The sequence below is a fragment of the Zonotrichia albicollis genome, chromosome 3 (assembly GCF_047830755.1).
Source record: "Zonotrichia albicollis isolate bZonAlb1 chromosome 3, bZonAlb1.hap1, whole genome shotgun sequence".
Classification (NCBI taxonomy): Eukaryota; Metazoa; Chordata; class Aves; order Passeriformes; family Passerellidae; genus Zonotrichia; species Zonotrichia albicollis.
In genome coordinates this window covers 40806843-40830147 of record NC_133821.1, presented here as the reverse complement: position 1 = coordinate 40830147, position 23305 = coordinate 40806843, and the positions used below count along the sequence as shown (strand labels likewise).

At 34.2% G+C, this 23305-nt stretch overlaps 1 protein-coding gene across 5 annotated transcripts in view; it reads right to left on the bottom strand.

The window, feature by feature from the left end:
- KIF6 (kinesin family member 6) overlaps window positions 1–23305 on the bottom strand; it is a 156570-nt gene that overhangs the window by 61216 nt on the left and 72049 nt on the right. The gene's annotated exons all lie outside the window — the stretch shown is intronic.

Below are 23305 nucleotides of genomic sequence, written 5' to 3'. Positions count from 1 at the left end.
ACTTCTTCAGTCATCAAAAGATAGAGATTTTGCACTTATTTAAATCCTTTTTTAGATAAACTCAGCAAGTCAGCCCAGGGATCTTGAAGCAAAGAGAAGACTAAGTTTGATTTTCCACTGACTGGAAAGCATTTTTGACAAAAGATTTCTATTATCTGAAAAATTATATTTCACATCACTTCTCTAAAGTCTCAATGCTTGAGGTATATCATTTCTCAAGATAATTTTAAATGTTCATAAGTAAAATTGAACTTCGAAAATTTAAAATATGTGAAATATTCTTAAGTGTGTGCCAGAGGTATTTTCACAACAGTACAATGCAGTTTGCTTCTGTATTTCTTCCATCTGTTTCACATTGGGCCCTAAGTATACCTCGAATATTTTCAACATTCTTGGAAGAAAAAATCAGGCTTCTTTAATAATGCATTAGCAAATACTTTTCCATACCCTTTTAGGTAAAGCAAGAATTCTACATACACAAATGGTTGGGGTCTTTTTACATCTACAACATGGTGCTTGTTTCCTTTTGTGCACAACAATGTCAAGACTTATTTGGCATTCAAATCTTTTAAAATCATTAGAGAAAAATATTACAGTCTGTATTATTTTCAGTTCTTGCTACTGGATGATCTATATATCCAAGTAAGATACACTGTATTATTATTAACAAAAACATTCAAAGGCTTAAGGAGCATGAGAGCTTCGGCCAGCATCTGTGTTATCACCAGTATGTATATATCAATAAATTAGCAAGAAGAAAGGATGAGACTTGCACTTAAATAAACTACGGGAATGAAGACAGTTCAGGAACAGAAAGGAAGAGGACTCTAACACTCAAACTTTGTGAAGAATGCAAAGTAGCTCCACCTTTAATTCAAACTCCAGGTTGCAACTTAAACCTCCAAAATGATACTCCTTAAATTGGAATTTGATTCTCTTTTGATTTTCCCCCTCAAGTCTTTCTTTTTTCCTACCCAGAAGTCTGCCTTCCTCCCTCACAGCTATCCAAGACTCCTCAATCCATTTTGAAGAAGGGCTGTAAAACTCTCTAGGATTTCTGCTGTGCAAGAGTTTTCTCTATGTTTAATGCCAATGGACCAGCATTTCCAGTAACATATGCACATACACCAGTTCTTCTCCAGGCTACCTGCTTTGTAATTTTGGTGTAAGGTTTTTCTCCTCCAGGTTTCTGTAGTTTCTTCTGCTTTCTTTAACACATATTTCTTATTTCATGGGCATGAAACACCTTGTTTTTGGGGTCAGCATCACCAAGTCTTATACTCATTTATATCAGTGAAGCTGAGGCAAGAAATAAGCAAAACATGCCTAAACAGGCTGGGATGTGCAATACTGGCATGTTACCCCTTACTGATCCATAAGCTGCATTTTAAAGTAATTCTAAATATATTCTGGTGCACCTCATCATATGTATATCAGGATAAGTCCCCATTGACTGCAGCAAGATTTCTGTGATATAAGATACTGTTTATAGAGAAGGCTGGTAGCAAAAAGTAGAAGTCAGGGTTCAATGATCAGTAAAAGTGTAAAATGATTTCTTTAAAATACAGAGAAAATTTTACCCCTTTTCTGTCAAAAGAATCAGAACATCTGTTACTAATTCAAAAATTTTGAGTTGAAAATAGAACCACCGGGAATGTCTGAATGGCAAAGCATGCAGAAATGCTCCACCCTTTCTGTATATGAAAATCAAGGAAAGATAAAGTACACTATTTACTGCTGTGTGATCCAAAAGAGCAAGAGAATTCATGAAAATATTTTTTTTCTGAGGTGATGACCTGAGAGTGTAATGTTCATGTTTCATGCTTGCCTTGTAGAAAAACAGGCAGCTTTGTGAGCAGAATTTTATAGTACATTCATCCCATCTCTAGGACTAATTTTAACATGCAGCCTGAATTGACCCCCTAGAATTGCTTTCATTACAGAAAAAGCTTGTATTAAGTGCAGAAAGCCTGGAAAAAATTCATGATCAAGCCTAAGATAAACAGTGACATGCCCTTACTCATACATAACACTGCAATGTAAAGTATTTAACTCTTCTGGCCATGTGCTGCCTTTGACAGTACAAATAAAAGCAGTAAAGTAAATTTGGAAAACAAAACTATTACAGTGATTATTGCTACTGCCTGGCAGAAATGCATCAACCAAAATTAAAGGTAACCTGATAATAATTTTCCAGCACTAGCTTGAAAAGGCATCAGATTTCTACAGCCAAACAAAGCACACAAAAATAGATCCCCAGAACACTTTGGAAGGGGAAATTTTCTGGTTTACACTGTTCATTTTAAGAAAATACAGAAATATATGAAGTAGTAAACAAACCCATTCTGAAAATAGTATAAATGGAAGAAAACTTAGGAAGGACCATTGAAATTGTATTTCAGTATAATATGAGCATACATCAGCTACAGAATAATGTTGCAGTCTATGGGTAATGGCAGTGACATTTATGGAGAAAGTAACGGAAGACAATAATATCAATAACAGTAAAAAGACTGCAAGAGATGTTGAAAGCTTGATGGAGTAGTTGTGTTTTCATTCTGCTCAGTAGTGAAGCTTATTTCTTTTCCATGGTTGATGTGGTATCTTCAATCATGATGTTTACATTTCCTTAAATAATTTGTAATTTCATAAAATAGCCTCACCTTCTTTCAAATGACCTCCAAGTGCCATGGTGCATTAACATTATTGGCATGCTGTTTTTCCTGAGCTTAATTCTAACAAATAAGCTCTATGTTATTTTAAACAAGGTGTTATTGGATTTGTTTTTCTCTGGCTTTGAAAATGAAATCTACGTACAACAATGCCTACAATATATAAACAAAAACAGAATTAAGAGAAGAAACCAATGATAAGGACAAAGTTTTGGCAGGATGGTGGAATAGTTCAGCTAAAACTTCTAGAGAAAACAATTTATTTCACTCAAAGAGCCAAAAAAATCCTCCTCTCCTTCTTAATTACCATGGAATAATGTTACAAAATAAATATTTGAAAATTCTTATCTAAGGAAGAACTATTATATCCTGCAGGATGAGAACCAGGAAACACATGTCATCAAGTCATTACAATGTGACCTGGAATAGTCATTACCATAAAAATAATTCAGATCATTGGAAAAAGCATAAAATTTTCTTTCAATCACATTCATGAAACCCCAGTTGACAGGACTGCATAAAAAAGAGATAAAGTTTGTATCAACTTAATTTTAATGATACCTTTCCTGTTAGATTGTGTAACTTGGCTTGAATACTAAAACACAAATATGCTCAACTCATACAATGAAAAATTTGCAGCAAACCTATCATCATTTATAGCAAATTCACATAGCTGAAATTTTTGGTGAAATTCAGGTTCAATCCCCATCATGAATTTGTGTGTTTAGGAATGTTCTCATTGAAGGTCTGATTTCTGTCTGCTCTCTGACCCAGTGAACTCTCTCAACTTTCATATTAAGCAAAAAAATTTGGTTCAATAAGCTACTCTGCTGAAATGTGCAAATTACATCTGTCCTACTGAATTTGCCTAAGTAAGCAGAGTGGCAGTGATGTCTCCCAAGCTCTGAACTAGAACAAGATCTGACGTGACCAAGAAACAGAAAGGTTCCTGTGGTATTGATTATGGGCTAAACTCTCAAAACCAGTAATTACTGAAAATACAGTTAGCAAAAACATAATGAGCCTTTTGAATGCTGTTGATTACTTTTTAAGGTGAGAAAAGACAAAAGGGATTTAAGGACTCAGTTGTATGTCTATAGGCGGTAGAAGCCTGCATATCAGTCAAGACCCTGGCAGAAATGGGCATGCCATTCTATCACTAACTAATTTAGAGATTTTAAGCATTTATTTTGTGCTGTTTCATACAGAATGCTATTTACAGCCATCCTAAACACCAAATGTTAGATTTAAAGAAACTTTAATTTTAAAGGAATATGTAGGGTAGGTGTGTGGCACCCCGTTGTGGCACTGGGTCTTCAACTACCAACAAAGAAATTATTTGGATGAATGCTATTTTTAAATTAAATAGTATGAACTGGAATTAATCAACGACTAGACTGAATAGGTAGGAGCATGCAAGCGGATGCATGCAAGGGGATGCAAATATAGGCCTTATTTTGTTTTTAAAAGTGATCAAACACAGTTGTCTATTTACATGACCATACTTATATTTAAATGCATCTAACACCAACAGATCCTATTGCAGCATGTATTAGTGATCAAAATTTATAAATATCAGATATTTTTAAAGCACTTATTTTAGTGGTTTTTTTTTTTTTCCCATACAAATTTCAAGACTGCTCAATCTGGAAAAGGCATTTCCAGTCTTGAGTCTGGCCACCTTCTGTTTTTTGGTTTGTTGTAAAAGGGTTATTCCTCAGAGTGAGAAGATATTCATAAAGTTTAATGCATGAAACCTACAGGAAAAATTTACATTGCTCATCAGTTAGGTCTGGGAAAATCTGTCAAACAATAGGATGAAATTGACATCATCTCTGTCTGAAAGCAGAACCACAGTGTCTCCTCACAATACCACCCTGTAACCAGATTTTGGTCCTGGTATGAGGGCTCTGAGGAGGTTTCAGCAGCCCTCATGCCAGAGGCTGCTGGTTTAACCCACAAAAAAATTGGAAACAACTCTCCAGAAGAGAAGTATTAAGATTGCAAGTTGATCTGTTCTGAGGGAGGAACATTAAGACTGTTGACAAAAGCAAACTCTTGGGAATAACTGTTCAGACAATGTATTCTGATGAGAAATGCATCTGTCCACATATCTGCCCATGTATCTGTTTTGCAGAAATTTTATTTTCAGAGTAAAAGACTCTGTCATTCTATTTTCTTTCCATTTTTACTAAGTGGTCTGTTAGACAAGAGTTATCAACCCTTCGACTGGGAGTCCTCTTGGCTCAAGGAAAAGTCTCATTCAGGTGAGGGTAGTCTGAAGAATTTCAGGATACCAACTAGCATGAATTGTGAGTCATCATTCTTACAAGGACTGTCAGCCTGTTTGGGCTATTCTGTATTTCCACATATTATCAAATGGGAACAAAGGAACTGCAAAAACTTTCAAAGGAAACTAAAGGCAAATTATTTGGTAAATCTTTGCTATAGAACTAAGGTATTAGAGGTCATGTAAGCACAATTCATTACATTTTTACCAGGATCCATCAAGATGTCATAGCCATCTGTTGGGCATGGAAAAAGATGTAACCAAGCTTGCAATATTGAGTCAATAAAGAATAAATACTTACAAATAGGCAAGCAGATGGCAAAAGGATATACAACAAACACTTCCCCACTGCAATGCTCAGCTAAATTTCTCATGAAAAATGTGTGTATTATATATGGCTATCTTCACTAAACTACAATTCAAAAACGGGAAAGACATAAAACAAGGTTTCTCACAGAACTCCTGCAGTGTTAAAGTTTTTGGGGAAGTTAAAAGCTTTGAAGGAAAACCAAAATATTCAGATGCAATTAACTAAATAAAACTAAAATGAGCATAAATTAATTTCTCTGGCTCTGGAGTTTCTTTGTTTATTTACAGGGGAGGAAGAGGGCAAAATGAACAATTTGTTGAAACCCTGGAAATGATGAACAGCAAAGAACAATCTTGCACAGGAGCATGATGGACACAAATCAAGGACAAACACTATTTCTAATGCAATTAATATAACTAAGAATGGGATTACTTAAGCTGATTGAAATAAAACAGAAAAACCCTAGATATTTCATATAGTGTCAACTCTATAAAAGTCAATTTTTATAAAGTTCAACTGAAATGCTTCCAAAGAATGCATCAACTAACTAATTACAAGAATCTCATAAGGAGTAGACTACTACATTAATTAATATTCCTCTGCAGGAGTAGTAAGGAAAATATTGAACTGTATTTCAAAAGCAAGGGTTAAATTAAGTATAACCTTAATTTTAAAGAATATGAAATTGACTATTTTAAGATTGTCTAAGACCACAGAACAACAAAAAAACTCTAAATGGGACATGATAGCTGGATTTAATTACGTTAAATTTCTTCAGTTTCATTATTTTAAGAAATCTCAAGTGGCAGTGCAGGTATGTTTTTAACTCCTCTACTTTTGCAACAAAAGCCACTTGACCTTTAATGTCTAATGAAAGAAACGTGGTTTTAGGCTCCTTACTGAAATGTGGTGAGTCTGGTTGAATATCAGGTTGAATCTTAGAGCGATATCTATGTGCAAAGATTGAAACTACTGAAATATTGCTCCCTCATTTTCCTCTTCTGGAAAATTAGTATACCAGTTTGCCTCCCTATCAACTGTTGCAAAGCACAATTTTAGAGAGAATTGCAGGATAAAAGGAAACTGTTAATAGCAACCAAATATGGTCATGACTTCTACCTGATAGAGCACATATTTTCCTAGATGTCAGACTCAGGATCATTTTAGTCTGATTATATTTTTTGTTTCTTACGGATTTCTCAGACATAATTTGTTATATTTCTCAGATATAATTTTTAGTATCATTTCTCTGATTACATGGCATGGAATCAAGATGCTCTAGAATATCTGCACTAGAACTGATGATTTACAGCATGCCTACTTTTCTGTTGCCTAGTTATGTTAGTATATTCTCTTTAAAAAGCCAGTGGGCACCAGTGTTATCAATGCCAAAGTTGGAGCATAGAAACGAGAAAGCAGTTTAAGGCTATTTGGCAGAAACAAAATGTTTATGTATCTCAGCAGTGGGGAATAAAGTAGTTGTGTTCTGACACAAATATTACTGGAGAAATATTTTGCATTTCATGTATGACACCCTACTTCAAAAGAAAAAAGTCACCTTCTTTTGCAATCATTTACTTCTTTAAAGCTGACTGTGAGATCATATTTGATTGTATAATACACACACACATTGAAAGTCCTTAATTAGTAGGTGCAAAGGGAAAGCATGAAATGAAGAATGGTAGGCTTGGCAGAAGCTCAGTGGGTGGATATGAAGGAAAATATGAAGTCAAACCCACAAGAACTTTAGGAGACCCACCCAATGGTGCTGCCACTTCTAAATAAATAAGATTCATTTCTGTATATGACAGAATCACACATTTCAGATAACTTCTCATAAAACAGGATATATATGTCATACTCCATTATGCAGTTTACATCAAACACCAGGTATTACAAAGAAACTGCATTTCCCTTGTTTTTAGGAACCTAAATATGTTCCCTTCAATGGTTGATGCAGTTGTAAAAGTTTTGCTAAATACAAGAAAGGGCCTATATTTATGCTCTTGTGTCAACTCAAATTAGATTTGATTTAAAATCAAATTTAGACCACTGAACTTAAGAAGAGGATTTCAATTAAGATTGAGTAATAGCAAATTAAATTAGTTTTTACATGCTTCATGTACTTGACATGCTGGAGCAGCAATATTTGAACTTCTGTTTTAGACCCGAAAAAGGGCTTCTAGGCTCAGAAACTTTTCTGCTTTTTTCAACCAAACCAACATATTTATAAAAAAATAGAATAGTCTCAACATTTTCTCAATTTACATGCTTTATGCTGTTTTGAGTGATAGACACAGTATGTAAATTCTCCTTTTCAATATATCTTTCTCAATTTTAGAAGAATTACTCTGAGTTGTGGGTAAGAATATTTTAAGGGCTCTACAAAATGACAGCCTATATCAGTGGAGTCATGACAGCTTGGATCAAATGCAAGTGAAGTTTTTTTGTTAGGGACATCTGTAGACATCTGCATGTATTTTTGGTGTCTGGAGCATAACTTCTACCACCAGGATTGCCAGTAACACCATAAACCACAAAAGAGGCATATTTCATTTTCAGAACACTTTAGGAGAGGGAAAAGAACTTGTTATAAATATCAATCTGGTTTTTGAAATTTACTGTACTTTTAATTTCATATTACATTTTAGCTTTTTCTTTATTAATATACTGAGGTTTTCTGAAGTAGAATCTTCTATATACTACATCTTAGGTAGAAAAGAAAAAAAATCCTCTGTAGTGGGTATCATCTTGGGACTATATTTTTCTTTTAATATTTCATGCTATAAACTACAGGAGTGCAGGAGCAACTTCATGAGAAAATAATTTTTTTTTTCTCTCCCAGCAGGAACACCAGCACTGAATGGGATATGCTGAGGTAGAGAGCTCAGAGAAGAAACCATGAGATAAACTTCCTGGTAAGCTTTTTATTTTTGCCAGGCAGCAATCTAAATTAACTAATTTTAAAATTTATTATCTGTTTATATTCAAGATGAACACAGCTTTATTACTTCCATCACTTAGATCTTATGGAAGTTGAACATCAGCAATTAAGAAATGAATAAAATTGATCTGTAAAAAAATAGAAATTTGATTATTGCCCTCTCGAAGCTTTATTGGGGTACATCTCTGAGAATGAGCACAGAAGCCTCTTATGTACCAATGTCCAGACTTGAAAAAACAATAGCATGACAATATAACATTAGGCATGCTATACCTCAGAAGTGACCACAATAAATTTCAAGCTCTCACCTAATGAAAAAGCATTTTATCCCTCTTTGAGGGAATCATGTAACTACTACATTCATTAACTGTACCTTAAGTATACACACAAAATAGAGCCTTCAGTAGTTTCAACTAATCTCACAACTGGGGTCTTCTAAGCACATGACAAGCTCTAGAAGTCCAGCAGAGTTAAAATGGGAGTCCTGTGCCCATAAATCAGCAGACACTTAGAGAACACTTGTGTAACTTGCATGTTCCTAAACACCTAACCTGACAAAAGGTGTTGAATTTGCTTTGGAATTAAGGATGTTGTGCCTCTTCTGTTACACAAAGAGTGCATTTTAGTAACACAAAGTAAGATTAGTGAATGTAGAAAGAGAGCAGTTACTTCCAGTTCAGCCACATTCATCTATTAAATTTTTTCATCTATAGTGGTTTTTAAAGAGCAGACAAAGCAGAAAAGGAGGAGATAGCAATGAGGCCTGGCTAATCCAACTGGCTAATTTTTTTCCTGAACTTTCACTTCTGCTTTTCAAATTTTATCATACTGTTTTTTACAAAACTCTCAGCTATCTTTAGGTAAAATTTCTAATTATTTTAGACTTTTCTCAGCTGTTAAAGGTTTTTTTACTGCTTTTAAGAACTCTTTTGACTGCATTTCATTTTGGATGGGAAAAAAATCTATCTTGAAGGATTGAATTGTAAAGGAAATATTAAATCTTTGTAGACTGTAGAAAAAAGAAAAACTATTCTGAATGCCCTGTACATTCTTTTTTAAAATCAGTTTTGCAAAGACCATGAAGTAAGTGTACTTACTTTCTAAATTAGTGATAACACAGTCTAGAAGGCTGAGCAGGTTTAAGTAAAGCTGTAATTTGCATTTTTAATAAAACATTTTGAGCAGAGGCAGTCATCAAAACAATTTATTAAAACTGCAAATTAGAGCTATATTTCAGTTAGCTTTACTAAAATCCTACTACTCACTGAAAATGAGATAAAGTAAAATGAATAGCTCAGAGTTTAAATCAAATTTTTTTTCTGACAATTATGACAAATAGCATGCACATCATATTTTTATGAACAAAATTATGCAACACATCAGGGGTATTCCCTTTCAATATTCTAAGAATAAAACCTTCAGATTCCATGAGCAGGAATAAAAATATTAACTTGAACATTCTTAATTTATAATACTAAATTTACTGAAGTTCACAATGGTTTGAGTTATAGTCATTAGCGGTCATTTGTAAAAAGAGAAATCCTGCCTGTATGGAAGTATTGATAAATTAATCAAAATGGAAAAGCAGTAGCTGTCCTTGTTACAAAAATATATATGAACAGTTGATCAAATTTTTTTGATATCAAATTGCATCTATAGCAAGACATTTTGAAATGAAACTGAAATCTGTTAAAAGGAAAGTTCAATTTCCATCCCTAATACATTCATTCTGTAGAGAAAAGTAAAAGAATGAGTTATCTTCCCTTTGTTTTTATCAAAAATATTTTGTCTGCCAAGACTGAAACCATTGGCTGTTTCCAGTGCCACTGGATATTCATGTTGATTGTATGTGAGCTGTACAGTAAGTACATAGAATCATAGAATCAAGTAGGTTGGAAAAGAGATCACCTTTGAGATCAGCAAGTCCAATCTGTGACCTAGCATTACCTTATCACCTTATATGTACTGATGTTATGCTGTTTAACTGTTCCTTTCTTGTACTGGGCTGCACAAAGTGTAATATGTAAAAAAATGGCTTAAAGACAACAAGGAGAGCTTCTATACATATACACGTGACAAAAGAAGGCCAAGGAAAATGTGGGTCCCCTGCAGAATGAGGTGGGGGACCTAGTTACTAAGGACATGGAGAAGGCAGGACTGCTGGATGCCTTCTTTGCTTTAGTCATTACTATCACCCCCAGCCTTCTGCTATTCCAGGTCCCAGCGACCAGCAGAAAACTCTGCATGAAGGCAGAGACAAACTCCATTCAAATATTTCTTTTGTTATTCTTCTAATACAGCTCAAGCTTAAGAAATTCTAAGATAAATCTATGATATTCTTCACTTAGTAGCTTACAGATGACTTTGAAATGTATCATTTAAATAAAGATGCATTCACACTCTACTAATCTATCAACCATTGCAGAGAAAAATTCCTGTATGCTGAATACAGAAACATGTATACTGTATACAGAAACACTGTTTATCAACAAACATATAACTGACAAAATCAGCTGGACAGTTATGCCCTTGTGAGGTGACCGTTTTTTCTGGTTATAAATCAATAAGTCATTAATTATTGCAACTGAATATCTGCTTTCATGCTTCCAAGTTCCTAATGTGACGACAGAGCTCCTATCCTCTGATTGCATCCACTGGTGTCCCTCTTCAGTTACTTTAGGTATGACAGTAATTCTGCTCTAGCAATTTCACCAAAAAGAAGGTTAAAAATGGTCAATGTAAAAACACTGCAGAGCAACTGCAGAAGGTTAAGTATGTGGATGCATTTTTCCTTAGAGGGGATATATACTTAAGTGAATACTCAAAATGTGTAACTTGCTATTTGAGTGCAGCTCTAAAGAAGCACCACCTAAAGACACATTTGAGTGAAGGAAGATGGAAGGAAATTGGCCAAAGTGTTATCAGGGTCAGTGAAAGTCGGTCTTGCACTACCCAATCCTGTGTATCAGCTAAAAGCCTCTAAAACCTTGCATGTGCTAAATCTCGGACTTCTAACGTATGACAAAATGATAAAAGCAATAACCTCACTTTTTATACCAACACTAAAAGTAGTAAGTGGTAATAAGTGTCTTTAGTTTAGGTGGCTTGAAGGAATAAAAAAAAGCTTGAGAAATTTCATTAATACTACAGAAATATTTCTGGAATTCAAACAAATATCCCTGTTTATTCCTCTTGGCACAGGCACTCCTCATAGAAGACTGAGAAACATTTGAAAAAACACAACCCATAGGATTCTAATAACCCATCTGACCTTGAAGCTATGTTTGAAATGTCTATATTTTAAATTGAAAGTGTAATTAAAATCAGGAACGTTAAATTCTCCATTTAGTACTATCATTATCACCTGAAATACAATCCTTAATGCCCATTGTTATTGTGAAAATAGCCGTTCAAATATATAAATATCCCTAGGTTTTGAATTAATAAGACTGAATGTGAGAGTTCCCCACTGCCAGTTCTGCAAACTTCAAATGGCTAAAAAAGGACTATTCTTCACTACATCGTCTGTCTAGCCCTATGCAGCCAGATCTCAAAGCCTCTTCCTTTCAATCCAGGGCTTCACCTGCACCTTTTCTTCTTTGCACATTCATCTTTGGAGCATGGTACATGCACTCTAGGATGATGAATGAAGAACACCTTTTATGTCTGACGACAGTACTGCTCCCAGAACCAATAAGGAATATAAAAGGGAAATGGAGCAGGAACATATTCATTAAAAATTAGTTCTCTCCCTGACAGTCTCAGGCTTGCTACAGTAAGGGAGATCACACTGGCCATGCATGATATTTATGCTTTTGCTGCTGTAAAAAGTTGGAGTCAGATTTTTTTTTTGTTAAATATATCTTAATACATTTTAATAAAGAACTACTACTTAATTGAAAGAAACTTCTGTTTTGAGCTTAAAGTCATAAAACTATGAGCACTGTAAAATTACTGGACAATTAATTCCTACTCTCCCATACTTTCAAGGTAAAATTCCACCATATTGGGGCACTGAAGGGATTAAGATAACTTCATCGAGGGCAGGTCTGCTGCAGAGAATGAATTTGTATCATAACAAAGGGAGAATGAATAGCCAGAGATAGCTAATACCTCAAAATTGCCACTAAGTTAACCAAAAGATCTGTGCTAGTCATGTTATTTTTTATTTTCAGAGTAAACATCAGAACTAACTGGGTCAGGGTTTACAAATATAGTTTTGAAGCAGAAGTGCACATATTAACTCCAAATTCAATCCCCAAAACCTCATCATGCTGAAGTAAACTCAAATTTTGGATGAAGCTTCCATCTTAAATTGTTCCTTAAGGCAGGAACTGCCTTTTGCCCTGTAGTTGTGGGTTAGTGTGGCCTATCCCATTAAAATAAGTTCTGCTTCCATAACAACAAATTACCACATTCACCAAAATAATCATTCATTGTCTTCATGTACAGCAACCATTCCCCATGATATAAAAGTCAGATGTGATACTGGAGTGTGGTAAAATAAACCTACAATTTTGGAACATCTACTTGCTTATAATAATTCAAAAATATTTGTCTTTTAGAAATCTATTCATGCATCCTAAGCAATTTCTTACCACTTTTTGTCTTTTTGTCTCATTGGTGGGTTCCTATTTATAGAAATATATATATTCCACAACCCTTTGAAAAATTATAGTGATTTCAAATCCCTTACTATTAGATGCATATTGGCACTACATGATTACACATTTTTCCATCCTCAACAGTGATAATGGGAAGCAAATTAATTTAGAAACTAAACTCCTGATCCTGCAAACAAACAGGTGCAGATATTTTTTCCCAAGTGCATTCACAGCAATTGAAGAGACAGCCAACATATTTACACAATAAACATATGGATAAGCAGAGAGACAGAGCCTTTCTTGCTCCTGAGAATAAACAAGTGAAACTTTCCCCCCTCGTCCCCCCAAAACTAGAAGGACATCTTCATTATTCAAAATACAAATGATTTTTCTTTTATACAACACACATACAATTGTACAATAACATTAGACATAACCTAAATATGTTCTCTTCAGAGAACTGCTCGCACTAATTTATTCTCAGCTTTATTTATTCTGCCTATAGACTCCACAGTAAATAAATAGATAAAAGTAAAACTTTGTTACGATGCCTAACATGTCTATTGTATTAAAATAGGGAATAATCATAATTAAAAATAAATGAATCTGGGTTCTTCTGAATTATAATTATTGACTTTTATTTCTGTGATTCAAAAAACTCTCATTTTAATCAATAGTGATGACATTCTTGTACCAGAGATATTAAAGGCAAAATTGATTGGTCACAGAGGCAAGAATACCCTGCTGTCTCTCTGGCTCATGATACCACAGAGGTTTTCTGGTGAAAATTCAATGGTCTTGGAAGCTATTTGAGGGAACTTCTCTTACCAAAAAAACAAAACTAAATGAAAAACCCAATAATGTAATAGAAAGTATTTGAATCTAATTCCGTTTCCTATTGGCACAATTTCCACCATGAAAAGAAACTTCTTTCAATTCCTTTTTAACCAAAATTTGTAACCAAGTGAACTATATAATTAACTTGCAACAAAGGATCAAAAGACAATTTTTGAACCAATAACCTCTGTAGCTCTAAATCTGCTTATGTCAGGACATAGAATTAAAAGCAGCTTTGCCCCTTGAAAATCTGTTGAAATAAGTGACTATCACTAGAAAAATAGTATAATTCTTCCTGAAAGCCAAGTACACTATGTTTATTTGACGGCTTTAAACTGCTTGTTTTCCCGAAGATCAAAGGGGACAATAAATTATGGACATTCCTCGTCATTCAACCTTACTACAACATTAAATGTGCTGTATCAGAGCCATGAGCTCTTGTATCAGGCTTTATTTAATTAAATAAACCTGCTGAAAATCCAAAGGATATATTCCCGGAACTCCTTTTCTTCTAGTATTCCCTAATGCAAGGTTTTTTTAACGGTTCTGATACAAAGCTATGACATTCTTCTGTTTCCAGCCACTGGTCATTATTCAAACTGATGTCAGTCTCTCTCTGTACACTTAACGATTAAAGGAAATTTCTGAAATATTTAGAATTATTTCTCCCCAGAATTATAGCTGGATGTAAATGGCATAAATAAGGAGTGCTGACCAAAGTGGGGAGGTATTGCAGAAGAAAAGATTCAAAATAAAAATATTCAATAAATTTAACACAACTTTTTTAGCCCACTCTTAGTGCTTTTCTCTCTTTTACTGAGCAAGTAGAGACAGCTTTGCAACTACCTTACTCTCAGAATTTATAATAAATACCAAACATACCATATGTTTGCCCATGCTTGTATAGAATTTTAAGTAGCCAGCATAGTCTAGAGTTTCAGCAAAGCTTCCCAAACAAATAAGCTATCAATGAAAAGAAAGTTTCAAGAACTGGGTTGGATAGTTATGCTGACTAAAAGTGAAGAGTCAAGACTTTCAAGACTTCATGTTGCTTTCTGCATCTAATTCACTGTTTTATTTTCACAAATCATTTCAACTGCTCCTCAATGCTAGAAAAACAAGGTTTTGCTCTTACAGATGGCCTTTGAACATGAAATCTCAAAGTGATCAAGGAAGATAAGCCACTCTTAATTTATTTCACAGTTGAAAAAAGTGATTCAGAGAGATGAGGTCACTTGTGTAAGTTCACAAACTTAGTAAATAATAAGGATTGAAATAAAAACCAGATGCCCTACATCTCAGTCTAGGATCTTATTCAATGCAATGTATTGCCTCTATAATGCAGTGGAAAGCTGAGTTGTTTTGTGACAAACAACAAGAATAAGCCAGCTAACAACCTCTGTTAGACAATCCACTTTATCACAAGCATTCACTGAAAAATCAGAAACATGCAAAGGCAAATGTTAACAGGAGCTTGTACATTATTCTTACAAAGAAATTTAGTTTCTTTTGGAATAAAAAGAGTAGCACAAGTAGTCAAAGGGCATAACTGCTAACAACTGTCTGAAGCTTGTCTGCTTAAGCAATAAAAAAGTTAATTTAAAAAAAAATAGATGATTGCATGAAGAATAAAATATAAAAAGAACTAAATATGAAAAGGGAAAGCTAAAGCTTTCACTTGCCCAAAATGTACAGCAGCTGCTGTTTATGACATAGCAAGAACAGCCTGTGCCACTTGGGAAAGGTTTACTTGTTTGCTTATCTTTAATTATGTTTTAATTATTGTTCTGAATTGCTTCCAAAGCATTTTTTCCTCTCTTCATCCACGAGCAGAATCTTTAATGACTGGATAAAGACTACATAGAAAAGGAGTTATAGTTATACAAAGTTGGTTTATGTATTGTCATTGTGTAGTAAGTAACTACATCTATTACTAAAACTATATATTCTGATTTATTGATTGTCTGAAGTTTGAAGCTTTTTTTCTGAAATTAAGATATTTTTAAGTATTTACTTTGCTGTCTGAAGTATAGGATTTTGTAATATTATTTATAAGAAAATGGAAATTTTAAAATTTTGTCCAAGGTTCTTATTTGACCCATCACAGTATAACTCATTGCTACTACATTTCTCAAGGTAGCTTTTTCCCTCTTAGTAACTCTGAAATAGACCCTCATTAGCAACAACCCTTAAAAATTATGTGATGCAAAACAGCTTCTGACTACCGCTTTTCAAGCATCTGAAAAATATCAATGATTTCACCCTGAGATTAAGGGTTTAGGATGATGAAGGCTGTGTTTATATTATTGGCAGATACCCAGCAGTACATTATAATGCAGGCACTATTGAAATATTAAGGTTAGTAACTTTAAGAGAGTTGGCAAAAAAAGGCCCAAAAACCCAAAAAAACCCCACAAAAAACCTCAACCAACCCCAAACAACAAAACAAATAAACACCCTGAAACAAAACAGAGGAAAAAAACTGTAGTTCAAATCCAAAAAGTTAGACTAGAAAAAGATGAACTCTCAATAGCATGCAAAAAAGCACCTGACCAGTCAGATAATGCATTCGTATTTTTGGCAGAATATGTTTAATATTACATCATCTCGTGTGTTCTCTATAACTGAAACATCTATTCTCTTTTTATTTTTTTTTTTAAGTGACAATAAGCAGAAGTTTTACAAAATCTCAGGTTGCTCATAGGTCCTTTTAATATGAGTGGTCATACAACATGTTCTCTTCCATCTCAACTACTTTGTAGCTGCCTTGCTAGTAAACACCAAACAGACATAAAATAGACCATGGTTAAATGGACCATAATAAATATAATGGTTTCATAATTATGTGCAATTATGGTAAATAGATTTTTAATATTATTTTTACTATATAAATAAACTATCAATTTCAAAAAAAGATATTATATAACACTGTTGTGACTATACTTAGAAAAAAATGGAGTTTGATAATTTGTACCTTCTTCTCAGAGGCTTTTAAGGGTGATCTTTCCTCTACCACTTAACATCCCTCTTTACACTTTCTTTCCTAAAGTCCACATTTTGCAAAAAGCAGATTCCAGGAAATGAAGTTACTTGTTTGGATACAACTGCCAAAGCCACTTCCTGTACGCACTTGGCAGAAATGTTTGGGGAAAAAAAGTCTTATGACATTTTTCAATGCAACCAAGCTGGGCATTCCATTGAGCCACACAAAACCTCAATTTAGACCCAGAACTGTACACCACTAGTACATATTTAACCACTCAAAGCATTACAGTCCAGTAATAATAAATTCATTTTTACATTTCTCTGGAAAAATAGTATCAAACAGGTTCCAAACAAAAAACACACCGACTACTTCATCCATGTGTGACCTGATACTATTGCATTTTTTCCATTTCGCTTTTTTTCCCTCTCCTCTCTCTGTACAGCCTCACATGTGAATGCACTGTAAAGAGTCATTTATGAAAAGCCTGCAGAGAGACTATTCATTGAAACATGACATAACATAGTCATTGTTATTCTTGGCATTGACACTCTTAATGCCTCATTCAGAGGCAGATAAAAAAGGACATTTTAATGAGAAAGTCTCTATAACAAACACTTGGGCTGCTGCAACAGGAAATCATGAAATACATGATGCTCATCAGATGAGCTGAACAGGCTGTCAATCATATTTTTTTGGACTTTGTTAACAGGTGCTTTACCAGACCTTTCTCTGCATAATGTCTATTATGACAAAATTAGGTGCTTGACTGTAACAACACAGTTTTTCCAAACCAAGTGTTTAAAAGTATCAATAAAGAAAAGAAAATCTGCTATTAATCTGGTTGCTTTGACTCCAGATCTTCATCTTGAAGACTAACAAATTTACCAAAGGGATCACAATTATATATGCCTCCGTTTAAAACTGTACTTCTTCTTCCTACAGCATTACTAATTTAAGGAAGCTCTGTTAAATCCAAAATGTGATTCCTCTGAGACCTCTGTCTTTGAACTTTCAGTTCTTGGTGCTACAGGTAAATTAAGGATGACAAGCAGCCACTTCCCAACTATTGTTTCCATTTTAATGCATGTGAATTTCAAAACACGTATTACTGTCTTGTCTTTCTGCCCATTTCCCATTAAATAACTCTCTTAGGTTCACTTTTCATTTCCTAGTAACTTAGCTCTTCCTTCCCTTGAATCTACAGTCTCTCTAATTTCTGATCTTATTCACAGCTTCATTAGGAACATGTCCTAAGCCACATATATTTTTGCTCCTTTCTACCCTATTTATAAAAGATAACTCCAATCCACACCTGCCCATTCCTTTTTACCCCTTCCAAATAAATTTTCCCCTCCCAGAGTTCAGACTGTCAAGTGTGAGGTACAATAACTATTGTAGTATCAATTGCTTCCACTGTCTACTCCTACTACAGTTTCCTGGCAGCCACAGTATTTTCACAAGAAAGACAAAAGCAGTATTCAGAAACACATTTGCTATTTGTAACCAGCACATGGTCTCTTAATTTATTCCATTAAACAGATCAAAAAGATTCCTGACATTCGAATAAAAAAAGTCCAGGAGAACAGTGTAAGACAGAATAAAAGACCAATCATCTTTTCAATTTTTTCCTTTTTTTGGATAATGTTTTAGGCATTATCATAGAATTTTTCAACACAGCATTAAAGCTATTTTACTGAAAAAGTTCAAGACATGACTCAATTTACCAAGCTTTCTTCCCCTAAATATAAATTCAATGATTTAATATTAAGAGCTACAGTTAACAAGTTCAGCCATAGGAATAAAAAAAACATGTATCTTTCATGCTTGGCACCTTTCAATCTATTCCTTCTTTTTAAAAATCTCGAGAAAATCCGAATTTTAAGTGTGCAAAACAAGAAAACTCTGGAGCCCCTCATGAGAATGCCAACAGCAAAGACATTTCTGAAACAATAGCCTGACCACAGATCTTCCCTTTTGTAATAGGTGCAACTTCTAGCAGGGTTTCTTAAAAAGGCAGGAGCTAAATGACTGACATTTCTAGGCCAAAGGCTTAATTTAAGAAATATTGTAGAGCTGTGCCATTACATATATGCAGATATCGTTTCTGTTTAACAGACAAGCAGATACTTTTTATACCATATTAAATTACAAACCAGTTTAAATTTGTAGCTCTACACAGAGTACACTGCAGGAATCAAATCTAGGGCAACAAATGCATGGAAGGGTGTAGCAAAATCATTTATTAGGAAAAAGCTCTATTCATTCAGGGCTTATCAGTCACAGATTAAAACATGCCTATTTATTTGAGTCTAAAATACCTCAAAGTTGTATTATAAATCTCAAGTAAACTTTCTCTTCAAGAATGTTCATGGTGATGTTCATTCTGAGTAGTTCTTCCCATTTTCCCATGATGCTGCATAATAATTTTGTGGATTGAAGTGGATATGTTAATATCCCAATCTCAAAGAAGCATTTGTCAAAATTTTGAAATCAAAATCAAACAGGCCTCATTCCAAAATATAACTATTCCAGGCAATCTTAAAATTCAGAAATCCCTATCAGGGCTTTTTTTTTTTTAACTTTGAAAAATTCCTTAATTTTTATATCCAGTTATATTTACCATTAAATCCCTCAAAGTTATACCTAAGAGCAACACACGATAGCAATCTGCAACAATTTTCAAGGGAAGTTATACATGGGAAAGAAATTCTCTGGAATTAATCTTGCTTCTTCAAACATTAAGGATATAGGATAATTAGATTAAAGTTCTAATTCACAGAGTATCAAAACATTACATGAGAGTTTGATATATGACTAGGTCCAATTGACATCACAGGGAACTAAAAACACGCCTACAGAGATCAACACCATTAGTTGTTTACAGATGCCCTAACTATAAATCCTGCTTGGTCATGCAATGATACAATGAACCTCATGACTGCCTTAGACCTATTTTTCTAAGTACTTCTCCTTTTTCTGATTAACTTAGCTTTACAGGCTATGTGCCCAAACTCGGGATTCCCCACAAGAGCTGGAGATTATTTACCCTAAATTATTCTCATTCAGCCATGCAGATGTTTTGATCACTGGGCCAAGTTGTTGTGCTCAAAAACAAGCATGTAAAAGGCTGAGCTATAAATGTCTAAATACTTATCATTTTAAATATGCATATGACACATCAGAAACCAGAAGAGAATGGGCTACATACATAAACAGAATTATAATAACAAGTTAAAACAGGAAGAAATAATAAATCTTGTGCTTTTGCACTTAATCTAAACACTAAGTAACAGATATCAAGAAAGAAACCAAACTGAACAAAATTTATCAATCAGCAGTTTATGCTGGGTTTTTACCCTTCCTGTGAATTATCTGGCTTTGGAAGAGATGCAGGTATTTCCAGCACTTTTATGCCCAGGAGGTGGTGCTGCTGTGTATTTTGGCAATGACACAGGAACATGTCCTCTTTGTATTCCCTATATTTTTGAGACATACATATGGAGAAACTGGTTTGATTTATGTTGAGGGCTAAGAAAAAAACCCTCCAGTGTCTTCCTAAAATAGAGTGTAAATCACAGATACATAGAATTGTTAATGTTGGAAAAGATCTCTGAGATCATCTAAGCCCAAGCTCAAGATCTCAGAGTCCAACAGTCAACCCAGCACCACCACCATATTCACCACTAAACCATATCCAACTGCTGTATCCACACTTTTTTAACACTTCCAGGGATGGTGACTCCACCACTCCCCTGGCCAGCCTGCGCCTATGCTTGACAACCCTTTATGAGTAAAATTTGTCCCTAATATCCAATCTAAACCTCTCCTGGCACAACTTGAGGCCATCTCCTCTTATCCTGTCACTTTTTACCTGGGAGAGGAGGTTGACCCCCACCTCATTACAGCCTCTTTTCAAGTAGTTGTAGAGAGCAATAAGGTCCACCCTGAACGTCCTTTCCTCCAGGCTAAACAAGCTCAGATCCCTCAGCTGTTCCTCATAAGACTTGTGCTTCAAATAAATAACAAATATTAAGGAAGAAGTTAATCTCTCCATTTAAATTTTTGAGAAAGTTTATTGTGACATCCAGCATAATAAACTGATGGTCTCAAAGGCTTCTATATCTAGGTAGTAGAAAGCCTAAAATGGCAGCAGAAAGCAATAGTGGCATTAAAATATGCATAATAAAATAAACTGCAGAAGCCTTCAAACACAGCATCTGATATTAACAGCACCAGATTTAAAGATTACATGTCTATATTAGTTTTGCCTAGAGCTGAACTTCAAAATACTGTTTCTGAGATGATCTTTATTTTAAGGAATTACAGGGTTACAATAAACATTTCAATAGCTAAGATAGCAACCGTAAGCAAGTTAAGTAACATGAACATGCAGCAGCAGTTCAAGGGCCATGAGGTGACCAAAATAAGAAGGCTTGAGATATTATAGTCAAGACACATTAAAGACTAAGAGTACTGGTTATAGAAAATTCTTGGACATTAGTATGATGATAAGGAAAAGTAAAAGATGAAATTTAATTTTATTTGTATGAGGGTTTAGTAAAAGTATGCTGAAAATCAGGAAGGGGCTCACAGTTTGATAGGGCTATTTGTGTGAGTATTTAGCATAGAATCATTAAAAAAAAAACCAACAAAATCTTTCAGCAAATGTTTTGCTCAATCATCACCAAATTACTCATCTCTAGGAAGAATATTGCCAGGAAAAATGGAAAACAAAGAAATTGTTAAGGGAAAGAAAATTAAACATGAGCACACTGTAATAGAACACAAAAACAGACAGACTTTTATTATGCCCAACTCCACCACTCAATGCATTCAAGTCAGATACAAGTTATTTGAAGAAGAGCTGGAATTACTGCTAAATGCTTACAAATGTTAAATAATTTCTTCAAAGTATTCAGTCATATAACTTCTGCTACAGGAAAATGGCATAATTATCTGCATGTGAAGCATCTTTGATATGCACGGGTTTACAAAGAACAACTTCAGCTCTTTGTATAACTCTGTGTGATCATTTCAAATGCCAAAATTGCCTTAAAGAAGTCTTAGACCAGTTGGAACCCAACTCTATGAACAAAAAGATCAAAGACTGCTTTCAATATAGCTTGGTAGATGGTTACAGCAGAGCACCTCACTCAAAGATTTGTAAGACCAGCCTTGCAATAAAAATCCCTAAGAGATTTTAACTGACCTAGAAGTAAAATCTACCAAACTTACTGTGTAAGTGTGGAAAACCAATTATCACCAGCTGTTAGCTTATTTTCATTTATGTGGTTACTCTTTTCTTCCACACAGATGTCTACAATGGTCTAATTTTTCTCAAATTAACCTAAATATACAATGCATAATAAACATAAAATATAACCTGTGAAGATAATATTATTCTTTTGAAAGTATCCATCTGAACCTATAGCAGGGCTGAAAATTAATGAATAAAAGGCACAGTTACTAAATAGATACTTCAGAGTTAAAAGTGTAAGAGAAAAAAAATGTTGATGCATCAGAGGTAAGTGAACTGTGCAATGATTTTTTCAACAAAAGCATCCAAAACTTAAGAGTCAATTATCACTGAGGCAAACAGGCATAGAAAACTTCAGTGAAAAAATTGTGCAAGAACAGAAGCATGAAATTGGCCTGAAACATTTGTATGAAACTTAACCTGCTCAAATGTACAAATATCAGGAAAAAAAGGTAGGGATTTGTAGGATATTTCCACTAATTCCTACTCTGGTTTTATATTCAAATATGCTGAGACTAGAGTCTCAAGAAAATATCTGTTTCTGCCAGGAACAGAATGAAAAAAAGGTTTTTTTAGGTTAAATTCACAAATAAAAGAGACAGAAATCTAGACATTATCATAGAAATTTTTCAACCCAGCATTAAAGTTATTTTACTGAAAAAGTTCAAGACATGACATATTATATTATTTAGCAGAATTAGTAATGTCTAAAAGAAATATCTAGAGTTTAAGCTAATAGAAGAACTTTGCAGTATTTTGATTACCCATATGCATACATAATTTGCATGTAGTGTCTCTGTTAAAAGGCATTGTAGTTTCTCAAGACTGATGTTCATAACAACAACAATATGGAAGAAGTTTTACAGAGGTATTTGCCAAACCTGACAGTCAATATATAAAGGAATTTGATCACCCTTCAAACATGCAGAAACTTTCGGAAGCATATTTTACCTCTAAAATATCAAGAGTTAAAGACCTTCAGCCACCAAAAAAACCCAAAAAAACTTTAAGGAGTTACTTTGAAGGATCCAATAGTATTTTTGGACAGCCAAAATATGGCTAATGAAACAGAAAGCCAAAAAGATTTGAAATAGCAGAGAACTTCCAAGGAACACTAGGTTACATTTAGCAGACTAATCTGGATGAGAGAACAGTAAACTAGTATAAAAATACTGGAAAGTTTCCCCATCTAAACAGACTCAAGAGGAAGGCAGTAAAAACTGCCAAAAGCATCTTTAACAAGCTTCCAAACATACGTTCTACATCAGAAGAGATTCCCACTTGAGAAGTGGAAAGAACAACATGATGAGAATCTTAGAAAAAACAGACATGTTTTGTAAAACCAAATAAATGTGAAGAAAGAAAAACTGTTGATGGAAGAAGTAAGTTTTTATACATAACAACA